The sequence below is a fragment of the Lagenorhynchus albirostris genome, chromosome 16, assembly GCF_949774975.1.
Source record: "Lagenorhynchus albirostris chromosome 16, mLagAlb1.1, whole genome shotgun sequence".
Classification (NCBI taxonomy): Eukaryota; Metazoa; Chordata; class Mammalia; order Artiodactyla; family Delphinidae; genus Lagenorhynchus; species Lagenorhynchus albirostris.
In genome coordinates, this window is record NC_083110.1 from 61,629,874 (window position 1) to 61,645,217 (window position 15,344).

Genomic DNA, 15,344 nt, shown 5'->3' on the forward strand with positions numbered 1-15,344 from the left:
AATACTATAAGAGCTATAAGAGAATACTAATAGTGAGCTATACAAGAATACTAATAATGAGCTATAAGAGAATACTAATACTAATAGTGAGCTATAAGAGAATACTAATACTAATAGTGAGCTATAAGAGAATACTAATAGTGAGCTATAAGAGAATACTAATACTAATAGTGAGCTATACGAGAATACTAATAGTGAGCTATAAGAGAATACTATAAATAGACAGCTAAACAAAATCAGTAACACAACACATGGGCAGAATGAGAATTTTAACAAAAAGAGAATGACCATAAAAAAAGAACCATAGATAGGCTGCAGCTGTAGAATACAATGACTGAACTAACAAATTCAAAAGAGAGATTCAACAGCAAACTTGATCAAGCAGAAGAAAGAATCAGCAAACTCAAAGATTAGCTGAAATTGAAATTACATTTAATTCTTTGTCATGGCAGCCTAAGGTATTGTTTTTTCATTGTTTTTGAATGTGGCTATGCAATTGTTCTACCATCTTTTATTGAAAAGGCCATTCATTGAATTCCCTCAACACTCTTTGTTGAGTATCAGTTCACTATAAAAGTCACAGTTTACTTCCAGGTATGTTCTATTCTGTTCCATTGATTTATCTGTCTGCACTCATACCCAAAACCACATTGTCTTGATATAAGTTTTTCATTTTTTAAACCACTTTATATATAAAAGTATAATTGGCATGTAAAAAGCTGTATATATTTAATGTATTCAATTTGATGAGTTTGGGGATAAGTACACCCCTGTGAAACCATGACCACCATCAAAACCATAACCATATCCATCACCTCCCAATATTTCCTTCCATATCCATCAACATCATCATTATTTGTGGTAAGAACATTTAACATAAGATCTACCCACTCAGCTAATTTTAAGTATACAGTACAGTATTGTTAACTACAGGCACTATGCTGTATAGTGGATCACCAAACGTTTTTTATCTTGGATAACTGAAACTTTGTACTGTTTGACAATCACTTCCCCATTGACTTCTCTTCCCAGCCTTTGGCTACTACCATTCTACTTTCTGTTTCTATGAGTATGACTATCTTAGATTCCATGCAGTATTTGTCTTTCTGTGTGTAGCTTATTTCACTTAACATAATGTTCTACAGATCCATCAAAGTTAATGCAAATGGAAGAATGTCCTTCATTTTAAGGCTGAATAATATACCATTACATGTACAAAACATATTTTCCTTATTTATTTATAGGTTGGTGGACATTTAGGTCATTCATATATCTTGGATATTGTGAATAATGCTGCAATGACCATGGGAGTGCAGTTCCTTTTTTGAGATTCTGATTTTAATTTCTTTGGATAAATACCCAGAAGTGAAGTTTCTGGACCATACAGTAGCTCTATTTTTAATTTTTTGTAGAAACTCCATACTCTTTTCCATAACGGCTGTACCTATTTACATTCTCACCAACCGTATACTTGGGTTTCCTTTTCTTCACATCCTTGCCAATACTTTTCATTCCTTGTCTTTTTGATAGTAGCCATCCTAATAGGTGTGAGGTGATATTGCGTGGTTTTATTTGCATTTCTCTGGTGATTGGTGATGCTGAGCATGTTTTCATGCACCTGTTGACCATTTGTATACCTCTGCAGAAATGTCTATTCAAGTCCCTTTCCTATTTTCTAGTTGGTTTATTTGTTGTTGTTTTCTATTGAGTAGCATGTATTTCTTATATATTTAAAATATTAATCCCTCATCAGATATTTGGTTTGCAAATATTTTCTCCCATTCATAGGTTGTCTTTTCACTTTGTTGATTGTTTCCTTACTGTGCAGAAGCTTTTCAGGTTGATGTAATCACTCTTATTTTTTCATTTTGTTGCCTGTGCTTTTGGTGTCATATGCAAAACAAAAAAAATAAAAACAAAAAAAAACCTATGCCAAAAGTATGTCATGGAGTTTTCTCTAGGTTTTCTTCTAGTACTTTTACAAGTTTCAGGCCTTTTATTTAAGTCTTTCATCATTTTGAGTTGGTTTTGGTGTATGGTATATTTCTGGGCTCTTTGTTTTGTTCTATTGGTCTATGTGTCTGTTTTTATGTTAGTACTATACTGTTTAGATTACTATCGCTTTGTAATATAACTTGAACTCAGGAAGTGTGATGTCTTCAGCTTTGTTCTTCTGGCTCAAGATTGCTTTGGCTATTCAGAGTCTTTGGGGGTTCTATATAAATTTCAGAATTTTTTTTCTATTTCTGTAAAAGAACCATTGAAATTTTGATAGGGATTGCATTGAATCTGTAGATCACTTTGGGTAGCATGGATATTTTTACAATATCTGTTCTTCCAATCTGTGAACATGATGTATCTTTCTCTTTGTGTCCTCTTCAATTTTTGTCAACATTTCAACAGTATGTTTACAATGTACAGTTCTTTTATCTGCTTATTTAAAATTATGCCTAAGCATTTTTTATTTGATGCTATTAGAAATAGCAATGTTTTCGTAATTTATTTTGCATATAATCTATTGTTAGAGGATAGGAATGTAATTGATTTTTGTACATTGACTTTATAACCTGCAACTTTATTGTATTTTTTTATGAGTTCTATGAGTTTTGGGTGTAGTCTTTAGGAGTTTTTATACATAAGATTATGTCATCTGCAAATAGAGTCAATTTTACCTCTTCCTTTCTGATCTGGATGCTTTAATTTATTTTTCTCACCTAACTGCTCTGGCTAGGAATTCTACTACTCTGTTGAGTAGAAGTTGCAAGAGTGGGCATATTTATCTTGCTCCTGATCTTAGAAAACAAGCTTCCAGCTTTTCACCATTTAGTATGATGTTAGTTGTGTGCTTGTCATTTATGAACTACATTATGTTGAAGTACATTTCTTGTAGACCTAATTCTTTGAGAGTTTCTTTTATCATAAACAGATCTTGATTTTTAATCAAATATTTTTCTGCATCTATTGATCATATGATTTTTATACTTCATTCTTTTAATGTGGTGAACTGCATTGACCAGTTGGCATATGTTGAAACATCTTTGTATTCCAAGGATAAATCCCATTAGATCATGGTGCATGATCCCTTTAATGTTTTGTTAAATTTAGTTTGCTAAAATTTGGTTGAGGATTTTTCTTCCATGTTCATTAGGGATACTGACCTATAATTTTCTTTACTTGTGGCATACTGTCTTTTGCAGGCAGCAAATAGTTGAATCCTGTTTTTTTGTTTTTTGTTTTCCGTTCAGCCCCTCTATGTCTTTTGATTGGATACTTTAATCCAAAACATAAAAGTTATACAAGAAAACAGAGAACAAATTTTCATGACCTTGGGTTTAGAAGTAAGTTTTTATATACAACACCAAAAGCTTGTGTAAGGTCCGTTGGCCCGGGTGAAAGGAGGCCCGGGGGGGGGGGGGGTAAGAGAAAACATCGACCAGTATGAGGTAGGAGAGGCATCGGGACATAACGACCTCACCTGTTCTGGGAATCAACAAGAGACTCTAACTTCCTGCCCAGAAAACAATGGGGCTGACGGGAAGGGAAAATGGGCTTACGCCCCACAACAGACCAACCAACACCTGGCCCTGCTGTATCCTCACCAAATAAGGAATTACCCTGTATAGCAAACCACCCCCTCCCCTTGCAAGCCGCCTTCTGCTTTTACCCCAATAAAAATCCCCGTCATCCAGTAATGGACGCGACTTCTCTGGCCCCTTTCTCTCGGACCAGTGAACCTCGCCCGGGAGCGCTCCCTAATAAAGCTCACTTGAAGCTTTCCTCTGTTTCGCGGTGCCGTTTGTTAAGATCCGACCTTACAGCATGGCCCATAAAAGAAAAAAGCGGAAAAGGTAAACTGGCGTTAATTAAGATTTTTAAAATATGCTCTTTAAAAACTATTTGAAATGAGAAGATAAGCCATAGACTAGGAGAACAGTTTTGCAGATCATATATTGATTATTAGCCTCATATCTAGATTATATCAAAAGCACATAACTCTATGATAAAACTAAAACCCAGTTTAAAAAATATTTACATAAGATTTAATTTCACCACATAAGACATTTCACCAAAGATGAAATACAAATGGCTAATAAGCACATGAAGAGAAGCTCAACATCAATAGTCATTAGGAAAATACAAATTAAAATGATAATGAGATACTACTAGCCTGGTGGCTGAGTAATGGTAGCTCATTGTGGTTTTAATTTGCATTTCAAAGGGACTGACAGTACTGTCAGTGAGAGCATGTTAAAGCAAAACTCTTACATTGGGCTTCCCTGGTGGCACAGTGGTTGAGAGTCTGCCTGCTGATGCAGATCCCACATGCCGCGGAGCGGCTGGGCCCGTGAGCCATGGCCGCTGAGCCTGCGCATCCGGAGCCTCTGCTCCGCAGCGGGAGAGGCCACAACTGTGAGAGGCCCGCGTACCGGGGGAAAAAAAAAAAAAAAAAACTCTTACATTGCTAGTGGAAATGTACAGCTATTTTGGAAAAACACTTTGGCAGTTCTTGAAAACAAATTAACATGGACCTCCAATACCATATGACCCAGCAATCCCACGCCTATGTCTCTTTCCAAAGAAATAAAGACATATGTCTACACAAATGTTCATGGCAGCATTATTCATAATAACCAAAAACCTTAAAAAACGGAAATGGTTTTCAATTAATGGATAAATAACTAAACTTTAGTGTGGCAATTCAATGGAAAATACTTAACAATGAAGAACTATTTTTACAAGAAACAAGAATGTATCTTCAAAATGGTATGTTACATGAAAGAAGCCAGACACAATAGACTACCTGGTGCAAGATTCTATTTATATGAAATTTCTTTTTTGAAAAAAGCAAAATTATAGGAGCATAAAACACATTAGTTGTTTTTTAGGGCTAAGAGTGGGTGAGGAACTGACCTGTAATATACCAAAGGGAGCTCTTGTATGATAAAAATGTTCAAAAACTAGACTGAAATGATGGTTGTACAATGATATAATTTCACTAAAAATAACTCTCTGTAAATAAACATACAATAAACATACAAATTATAAACATACAAATAATCAAGATGAAATGGACACATTCTTAGAAAGATCCAAACTACTAAAATGAGTGGCACTGAAGGAAATAGAAAATCTGAACAGACTTTTAACAAATTAAGTGCCTGAGTTAGTAAACAAAACTTTCCTAGAGAGAAAAACCCAGACAGCGTCACTGGCAAATCCTACCAAATGTTTATAAAAGAATTAATGCCAGTAATTCACAAACTCTTCCATAAAGCATAATATGAATCCTTCCTAACTCATTCTCTTAGGCCAAGTATTACTCTGATATAAAATCCAGGCAAAGATATCACAAGAAAATAAAGCAAACCAATACCCCTGTAATGATTAATCTCATGTGTCAACTTGGCCAAGCTATGTTACCTAGATATTTGGTCAAATATTATTCTCGGTGTTTTTGTGAAAGTATTTAGATAAGATTTAAATCAGCAGACTTTGAATAAAGCAAATTGCCCTCCATAATATGTACGGGCCTATTTAATCAGTTGAAGCTGTACTCTGAAGAAGAAGAAATACTGCCAGCTGACTACCTTCCGACTTAAACTGGAATATCAACCCTTCCCTGTGTCTCCAGCCTCTGGCCTACCCTGCAGAGTTTGGACTTGCCAACCTCCACGGTCATGTGAGCCAAATCCTTAAGTCAATCTCTTTTTCTCTCTCTCATACATGCAATATCACAATAGGATATACACACACACACACACACACACACACACAATAGGATATATATAAAGATATAGAATAGGAGATATATATACGTATATACACACACTATATGTGTGTGTGTGTGTATATATATATATATAAACAGGGTAGATACATATGTGTGTACTGTGTGTATTTATCCTGTTGTTTCTCTTTTTCTGGAGAACTTTAATACAATCCCTTATGTACATGGATGCAAAACTCTGCAGGTACTAGTGAAATAGATACAGCTGTACATAACATGATTATATAGCATGACCAAGTAGGATTTATCTTAGGAATGTAAGGCTGGTTCAATATATGGAAATAAAGCAATGTAATATACCATGTTAATGTAATAAAGGAGAAAAACTGACAGTCCTCTCAATAATGTAGAAAAAATCATTTCACAAAAATCAACACTCTTTCATTATAACTATACTCAATACATTAGGAATAGGAGAGAACTTCCTCAGCATGATAAAGAACAGCTATGAAAAAATCCATAGCTAACATCATATTTAGCGGTAAAAGACAAAGCTCTTCCTCTAAGATTGGGGACAAGACAAGAATGTCAGCCCTCACCATTTACATTCAACATTTTAGTGGAATGCTAGTGGCATCCAGATAGAAAAGAACTAAAACTATCTATTCATAGAGGACATAATATTTCATAGAAAAAATTCTCAAGAATCCACACACAAAAGAAACTATTATAGGTAATAAGATTAGCTAGGTTACAAGGTAGAAGATAGATATAAAAATAAAATCAATACACTAGCAATTAAAAATCTGAACATAAAACTAAGAAATTTCATAATACCTTATTCTATTTACAATACAGGCATACCACATTATAGTCTGCTTTGCTTTACTGCAACTCACAAATACTGTGGTTTTTTTACAAATTGAAGGTTTGTGGCAACCCTGCATCAAGCAAGTCTATTGTCATGTTTCTGACAGCATTTGCTCACTTTGTGTACCTTTGTCACATTTTGCTAATGCTCACATTTCAAACTTTTTTATTATTATATTTGTTATGATGATCTGTGATGAGTGATCCTTGATGTTACTATTGCAAGTGTTTTAAGGCACCACAAAAGGTGCCCATATAAGATGGTGAACTTAATCAATTAATGTTGTATATGTTCTAACTATTCCACTGACTGGCAGTTCCCTCATCTTTCTCCCTTTCCTTGGGACTCCTTATTGCCTGAAACACAAATATTGAAATTACGCCAACTAATAACCCAACAATGGCCTCAAAGTGTTCAAGTGAAGAGTCACAAGTCTCTCACCGAAAATGATAAGGTAGAAATAATGAAGCCTAGTGAAGAAGGCATGTTGAAAGCAGAGGTAGGCTGAAATCCAGGCCTCTTGTGCCACTTAGCCAAGTTATAAATGCAAGAAAAATTCTCGAAGGAAATTAAAAAGTGCTACTCCAGTGAACACACAAATAAGAAAGTGAAACAGGCTTATTGCTAATATGAAGAAAGATTTAGTGGTCTGAAGAGATGATCAAACCAACCACAACATCCCCTTATGCCAAAGCCTAATCCAGAGCAAGGCCTTAGCTCTCTTCAATTCAGTGAAGGCTGAGAGAGGTGAGGAAGCACAGAAAAACAGTTTGAAGCTAGCAGAGGTTGGTTCCTGAAGTGTTTTTGTTTGTTTGTTTGTTTGTTTGTTCTTTGGCCACACCACCCACGGGATCCTAGTTCCCCAACCAGGGATCAAACCTGTGCCCTCCGAAATGGAAGCAGAGTCCCAACCACTGGACTGCCAGGGATATCCAGTTCATGAGGTTTAAGAAAAGAAGTCATCTCCATAACATAAAAGTACAAGGTGAAGCAGCAGGTGCTGATGTAGAAGCTGCAGCAAGCTACCTGGAAGATCTAGCTAAGAGAATTAATGAAAGTGGCTACGTTAAACAACAGATTCTTAATGTAGATGATACAGCCTTCTGTTGGAAGAAGATGCCATGTAGGACTTTCATAGCTAGAGAGAAGTCAATGTCTGCCTTCAGAGCTTCAAAGAACAGTCTGGCTCTAGAGAGATAGGGACTAATATATTTGGTGACTTTCAGTTGAAGCCAATGCTCACTTACCATTCTGAAAATCCTAGGGCCCTTAAGAATTATGCTAAATTGACTTGTCCTGTGCTCTATAAATTGAATAACAAAGCCTGGATGACAGCATATCTGTTTACAACATGGTTTATTGAATATTTTAAACCCATTGTTGAGAAGTACTACTCAGAAAAAAAATACTTCTTTCAAAATAGTACTGCTCATTAACAATGCACCTGGTCACCTAAGAGCTAGGATGGAACTGTACAACAAGATCAGTGTTGTTTTACATGTCTGCTAACACAACATCCATTCTGCAGCCCATGAACCAAGGAGCAATTTCGGTTTTCAAGTCTCATTTTTAAGAAATATTTTGTAGGGCTATAGCCACCATAGAGAGTGATTCCTCAGATGAATTTGGGAAAAGTCAATTGAAAACCATTAGGAAATGTTTCACCACTCTAGATGTCAGTAGGAACATTTGTGATTCATGGGAAGAGGTCAAAATATCAACATTAACAGAAGTTTGGAAGAAGTTGATTCCAGCCCTCATGGATGACTTGGAGGGGTTCAAAAACTTCAGTGGAGGAAGTAACTACACATTTGATGGAAATAGCAAGAGAACTAGAATTGGAGACTGAATATGGGATGGAATTGCTGCAATCTCATGATAAAACTTTAAAGAATGAGGAGCTGCTGCTTATGGATGAGCCAACTTTAAAGAATGAGGAGCTGCTGCTTATGGATGAGCCAAAAAGAATAGTTTCTTGAGATGGAAACTACTCCTCCTGGTGAAGGTGCTATGAAATTGTTGAAATGACCACGAAAAGAACAGTACATAAACTTAGTTGATAAAGCAGCATCAGGGTTTGAGAAGACTGACTCCAACTTAGAAGTTCTACTCTGGGTAAAATGCTACAGAATAGCACTGCAAGCTACAGCGAAATTGTTCACGAAAGGAAGAGTCAATTGACGCAGCCAGTGATGTTGCTGTCTTATTTTAGGAAATTGCCACAGCCTTCCCAGCCTTCAGTAGTCACCATCCTAGTCAGTAGCCATCAACATTGAGGCAAGACCCTCCAACACCAAAAAATATTATGACTTGCTAAAGACTCAGATGATGGTTAGCAATTTTTAGCATTAATGTATTTTTAATTGCACACTTAATAGACTACAGTATAGTGCAAACATAATTTCATACGCCCTGAGAAATTTTTTTTTTAATTGTGTGACTCAGTTTTTTGTGATATTTACTTCATTGCAGTTGTCTGGACTTGAACCTGCAATATCTCTGAGATATGCCTGTAGCATTAGAAAGTAAAATCCTCAGGAATAAATTCAATAAAATAAGTGTAGGACTTGTACACTGATAGCTACAAAATACTGTCAGAGGAAAATTAAAAGACCTAAATAAATTGAAGTATCTCATGTTTATAGATTGGAAGACAATATTGCTAAGGTGTAGTACTCCCCAAATTGACCTCCAACTGAAGGCAATCTCTATCAAAATCTCAATTACCCTTTTTTTTTTGGTCAAAATGGACAAGATGATCCTGAAATTCACATAGAGATGCAGGAGACCCAAAATAGCAAAAATAATTCCATAAAAGAACAAAGTTGGTGGACTCACACTTCCCAACTGCAGCTTATTACAAAGCTACAGTAAACAAGAGGGCATGATCCTGGCATAAGGACAGAAACACCAATCAATGACATGGAAATTAGAGTCTACAACTCAACCCACATGTTGATGGTCAACTGATTTTTAACAAGGGTGCCAAGACCATTTAATACGGAAAGAAGATTCCTTTCAACAAATGGTCCTGGGGTAAGTGGATATCCATTTGCAAAGGAATAAACTTGGACATCTACTTCATACCAAATTAAAAAAATTAATTCTAAATGGATCAAAGACCTAAACTCATGAGCTAAAAATTACACAACTGTTAGAAGAAAAATTTTATGATCTTACATTAGACAATAGTTGCCTAGATATGACATATAAAGCACAAACAGCAAAAGGAAAAACAGATAAATTAGACATCACTAAAAGGGAAAAAAAAATGTGTGTTTTCTAAGAACACTATCAAGAACATGAAAAGATAATCTATAAATGGGAGAAAGTTTTTTCAAATAATACACCTGAAAAGTATCAGTATCCAGAATATATAATGTTATAATGCAACAATAAAAAATAAAGGTAACAATTCAATTTTTAAAAATCCCAATATTTTTAAACTATCACAATTAAAAAATGGTCAAAGCATTTAAGTAGACCTTCTCCAAAGAAGATAAACAGATGATCAATAAGCACATGAAAAAAATGCTTAACATAATTAGTCATTAGGGGAATGCAAATAAGAACCACAATAAGATACCACTAAGATAGCTATAAACAATAAGAAAAAAAAATCTCTCAAAATAATAAATGTCGGCGAAGATATCTTTAAAAAAAGATACACTTAAAAACCCATCTAGTGTAGAAACAGAGCATTTTAAACCTCTAATCATGACTGAAGCAAACAAGGATATGAAAATTGGTTCTTTCCAAATAATTTACCAAAGAAAGATGGATATGTTCTAATGATACCCTCTTCCTGAGACTGGTTGAAATAACAAATCACAGTGCCTATGACATTGCATGGATGAGTGATTTATCAAGGAGAGAGCTATGGAAACACCTTGCTTCTTACTACATGGTATATTATAGCCAAAAGAACATATAGAGTTCTAAAGATTATGTTTAAATTCAGAACCTATTGATTTTTAATAAAGCACACTATATTGGGCCTTAAGAAATGCGTCTGGGGCCATCATAGCTACAAAACTGCCTTGGATTTTGTAGGAGAGTCTGAGTATTGATGATCCTGATCAGCAGTTCCTTCATTGGAAAAGACTGAGCTTTACTTCACCATTTTTTTAAGAGTCTATGCCCTTGCATTTGGGTAATGCAAAAGGAACAAACTGGGCATAAGCAGGGCTTTGGACCAAAATATCTCTGATGTGCTTAATGCAGTCTATGAAACTTAACAGGACCTAGGTAATTGAGCTATGAAGTCCTAACATCTCCCCACCTCTTCTACCTAACACATTTGTTTTCAAATGTCAGTATTAATACTTTTCCACCTGAACTTGCTAAAATGGTGCAGAAGGATTATAGCCTTATTCATAAAGTCAGAAAGAAGACAATGCACAGCAACATTTAATTTTCAAATCCCATGAATTTCTATTGATTTGGGAGTACATAGCCAGGAATACTGAGAAAGTAATCTGCAATTTGTATCAAGGATGCCTATTTCAAATGCCTTTGTGTTCCAAAGTGGTTACATTGCAAAAAAATAAGTAACCCTGCTGATGGGAACACTCATGAGAATCTTCCTAGATATTATCAGTTTTAATGTGAGAATAAGTTTTAAATGTGAGAATAAGAGGTAGTGATAACCTAGTAAAGCTGTGAATGTATATACTTTAAAAAAAATTTTTTAAGTGAATCTGTGAAAAGGGAAAAAAGATCATATTCCAAAAGACCTTACAAGAAAATGTACATAAGGGAGGAAGGTTTTCTTGTCATTTTACCTTAGAATTTACCCTTTGGGCTTAACAATGTCCAATTATTAGAATCATAAAGGCAAGAAAAAAATAAACTATTGAAAAAAGAATGTTGCCTACGGACATGGCACTGAATATTTCCATGTGTGTCTGATTTTTCAACTTGAGCTAGAATAAAAGTAGATGAGTATACTTAGAGAATCAAGCAAGTAATGATTATTACAGGTAGTTGCTGCAAACATGGTGTTTGCTTAGTTTCCTCTGCAATATCTGATTTGGGCTCTTTTACTTCCAGATCAAGGGTAAAGTGGAATGAAGAGCAGAAGCAAATGAATAGTGATGCTTTCTTACTCAACAGATTCACACAAGTATAAGAATACACAGGCAGCCAAAACATGGTCTCTGCCAGCAGAGAACTTACCCTGTACTTGCAGAGAAAAAAAAATAAAAATAAATAAAAAATAAAAATATATATATATATATATATATATATATATAATGGTACATACAGAAATCTAAAAGTTGTTCATGAGAGTACTTGTAGATCGACACTGCCCAGGGTACATTGGAGGAGGCTACAGTGCAGAAGGGAGGTTGCCTTAAATGAGTGAAACACATGATCTAAAGAGGTAAGTTTTGAGGGTAAGAATTTGGACAAATCAGAACCAGACAATGAAAACCTCAAGTACACAGGAAGTATCACTGTTTTTGCTTGAACACCAGGTGTGTCTCAAATTACACATTGGTATGCCTGGATTTGACAAAATGGAAACATTTTCTCATTGATTTAGTAAGTCATTTTGAAAATGCATTTTTTTTTCCATTTCAGTTGCCAGATCATACCAAGAAAACTGAAATTTCTCTGTAGTCTTTCCTTTTTAAAAAAGTAATAATACCTATGAATTGTTTGTTGTTAAAGTCGTTTTGCTTTTAGAGTTCTTTGACCTCTAAAATGCAAAAACACACATCCAAAATTAATTTTGCATACAATTCCGGGTAGTTATGGACTTCCTAACTCACTCTTGGACCTATGCACGGATTAAAAGTTCCTATATTGCTGCTCTGTAGTGCATGTTTTTCATAAAAATAAAAAAACAGGTATGCACAATGAAATGCACAAAATTACCTCTCTGGGAATTAACACATTAGGTTTTATGAAGGAAGATATACAGTAATTATTATCTTTCTTCCAGTATTTTTCAATTTTTTTTTAAGTTTTTTTTTTTAATTCGGCTGTGATTTTCAATTAATTTATTTTATTTGTTTTTGGCTGTGTTGGGTCTTCATTTCTGTGTGAGGGCTTTCTCCAGTTGCGGCAAGCGGGGGTCACTCCTCATGGCGGTGCGCGGGCCTCTCACTATCATGGCCTCTCTTGCAGAGCTCAGGCTCCAGACGCGCAGGCTCAGTAGTTGTGGCTCACGGGCCTAGTTGCTCCGTGGCATGTGGGATCTTCCCAGACCAGGGATTGAACCTGTGTCCCCTGCATCGGTAGGCAGATTCTCAACCACTGCGCCACCAGGGAAGCCCTCAATTTTTTTTTTTAATGAAGAATGTGAAACAGATAAATAAATAGAATAGTATCTATGTACTCTCATATACCGATCAGTCAGCTTCAACAATTATGAACTCATGGTGAATCATGTTGAATCTATGCCCCATCTACTATCTCTTCCTTATTTTGGAGCAAATCTCATCTACCTTATAATTTCATTCATAAGTATTTCAGTACACATCTCTAAAAGATAAGGACCTTTAGATATAAGGAAAAGACCACTGTCACACCAAAAATAGTCTAACAATTATTTCTTAGTATAACCAAGTTTACAACTAGTGTTCAAATTTCCAGTTGTCTTACAGAAGTCTTGCTTATATTTACCATTTATTGGAATCAGGATTCAAATAATGCCCATACACTGGGATGGGTTGGTATGTGTCTTAAGTCTTCTTTACTCCATATGTTCTCTCTTTCCCTCTTTCCTCTAGCTCTCTCCTAAAGTTTATTATTCAAATAAATTGGATCCTTTTTCTTGTGGAGTATTAGAAAATTAAGATTTCTTTGACTGAACTCCCATGAAATAGTTTAACATCCTCCTCTGTCCTCTGTATTTCCTGTAAATTGGAAATTGGTTCTAGAAGCTTGATCAGATTCAGATCATATTTCAACTCTTTTTAAAGACTATTTCATAAGTGATGTGTTTTTCCATCAGGTGGTAGAAAATATCCAGTTGTTTCTGGGTTTTTTTGACGTAGGCAGTCTTTGATGTTAAATGCCTAGACTTGTTTCTTGATTAGAGATTGAAAATGGTGGCATTTTAACATTAACATTTCTTTTTATTCATTACTTCTCATCTATTTGGTTACTTAATGATATAATTGGTATATATAAAGCAGGATAAATACTAGCTCCTTCTCTTTATTTAGCAGTTTCCAAATAATGGACTGGTTGCTACTATCCTTTTAATAATATTTTTTTCTTATTAAAATCTCAGGTGTAACCATATTTGATGTGCTATAACTGATTCCTGTTATTGTATTTATAGATGATTAAATGTGCACATCATTCGACAGTGGGAGCCTCTTTAAGGTGACACTCGGCGGATTGTGACTTGACTCTTGCTATTTAGTCTGAGAACTAAGTAGCAAGTATTTTTCACATAATAGAAACCTAATGAATAAACAAAGAAAGGAAAACTAGTCATCAGTCAATAGTCACTGACTGAGCACCTACTACCTGTAAGCTTGAATTTAAGGACATTATAGGAGAATACGAAGACATATTCCTTGCCGCTCTGAGCGGAAAATAATTGTGGAAACGAGACATGCATACATGGATTATATAAAAGATGATGTCTTATTGAACTGAAAGATCAGTATCCAATGAGAGGCACAGATAATAGGTACCATGAGTTCAGATGAAGAGGTTTCCAAAGCACTAGAGTGGTAAGTTGCTGCTGTTTTCTTTCAAATTACGTCCCCAAAAGTCAAGGAGCTCCACTGACAGGGTAGTAAGTCTGAGGTTCAGCTTTTGCTTGGAACTTCTGCTCTACCTGGTCAAACTCCAACTCACCCTGAGCACAATTCCTGCGATCAAAATATGTAAAACATTCAACAGTTCCTTCCCATTCTGTCTCATTTGCTACAAGGTCTTGTTTACCTGTATATGCTCCCTGAATCTATATCTTTATATGATATCTAGTAATTAACAATGCTTCCATCTCTCCTCCAATAATAGATTCCACTTCTGCTTAGGCACTGCTCATTCCAGAAAGACTCTTTAGTCATTATTTAACGTTGTAAACCCACATAAGAGCAGAAATATGGCAGTACAGGGGAGAGAGTTACTGATTTTATATTATTAAATAATGTACTTTTTAATGCAGCAGAAATTTAAAATAAGACTTTGTCTCATCTTTGGCTGATTCCCCAAAGGCCAAGACTAATGCAATAAGTGTTAATCATCCTCATGTCGAGAAATAAGGTGCCAGACCTGCTAGTCAGGACTTGCAAAGAGACTGGAAAACTGTCCAGACCGCCTTGACCTAACATCCACCTCAGGACTATAAAAGACTTCAGGTGAGAAGGCGAGAAGGAAGAGGATAGTTTTGAAGAAAGCTGTTAATTTGCTGTGTTCTCTCTTTCTATAGCGGAAAGGACTGGTGGGCTTTTCAATCAGCCCATGTCGGACAAGACAGGCTTCAAAGGTACTCTTCAGAGAGTAAGCTACATTTCCGCTGGATTCTGAGGAGCGGTGGCTTGGTTTCTGATGCACTCCTGAGAAATCTGTAAAGAAAAGCCTGGCCAAGACTGACAGAACAAAGAGACAGAGGATTTATTTGGAGAGAGCAGTCCCTGTGCTACTTATATTCCCAATCATGGGCAAAGGTAGAGGCAGGCTTCCTCCTCAATTCAAATCAAGGGAGGAGAATTTCAGGGGACCATTCAGTGAGCCTGAAAGGTATCCTCTGGAATAGAAGGGCCATAGTGACTA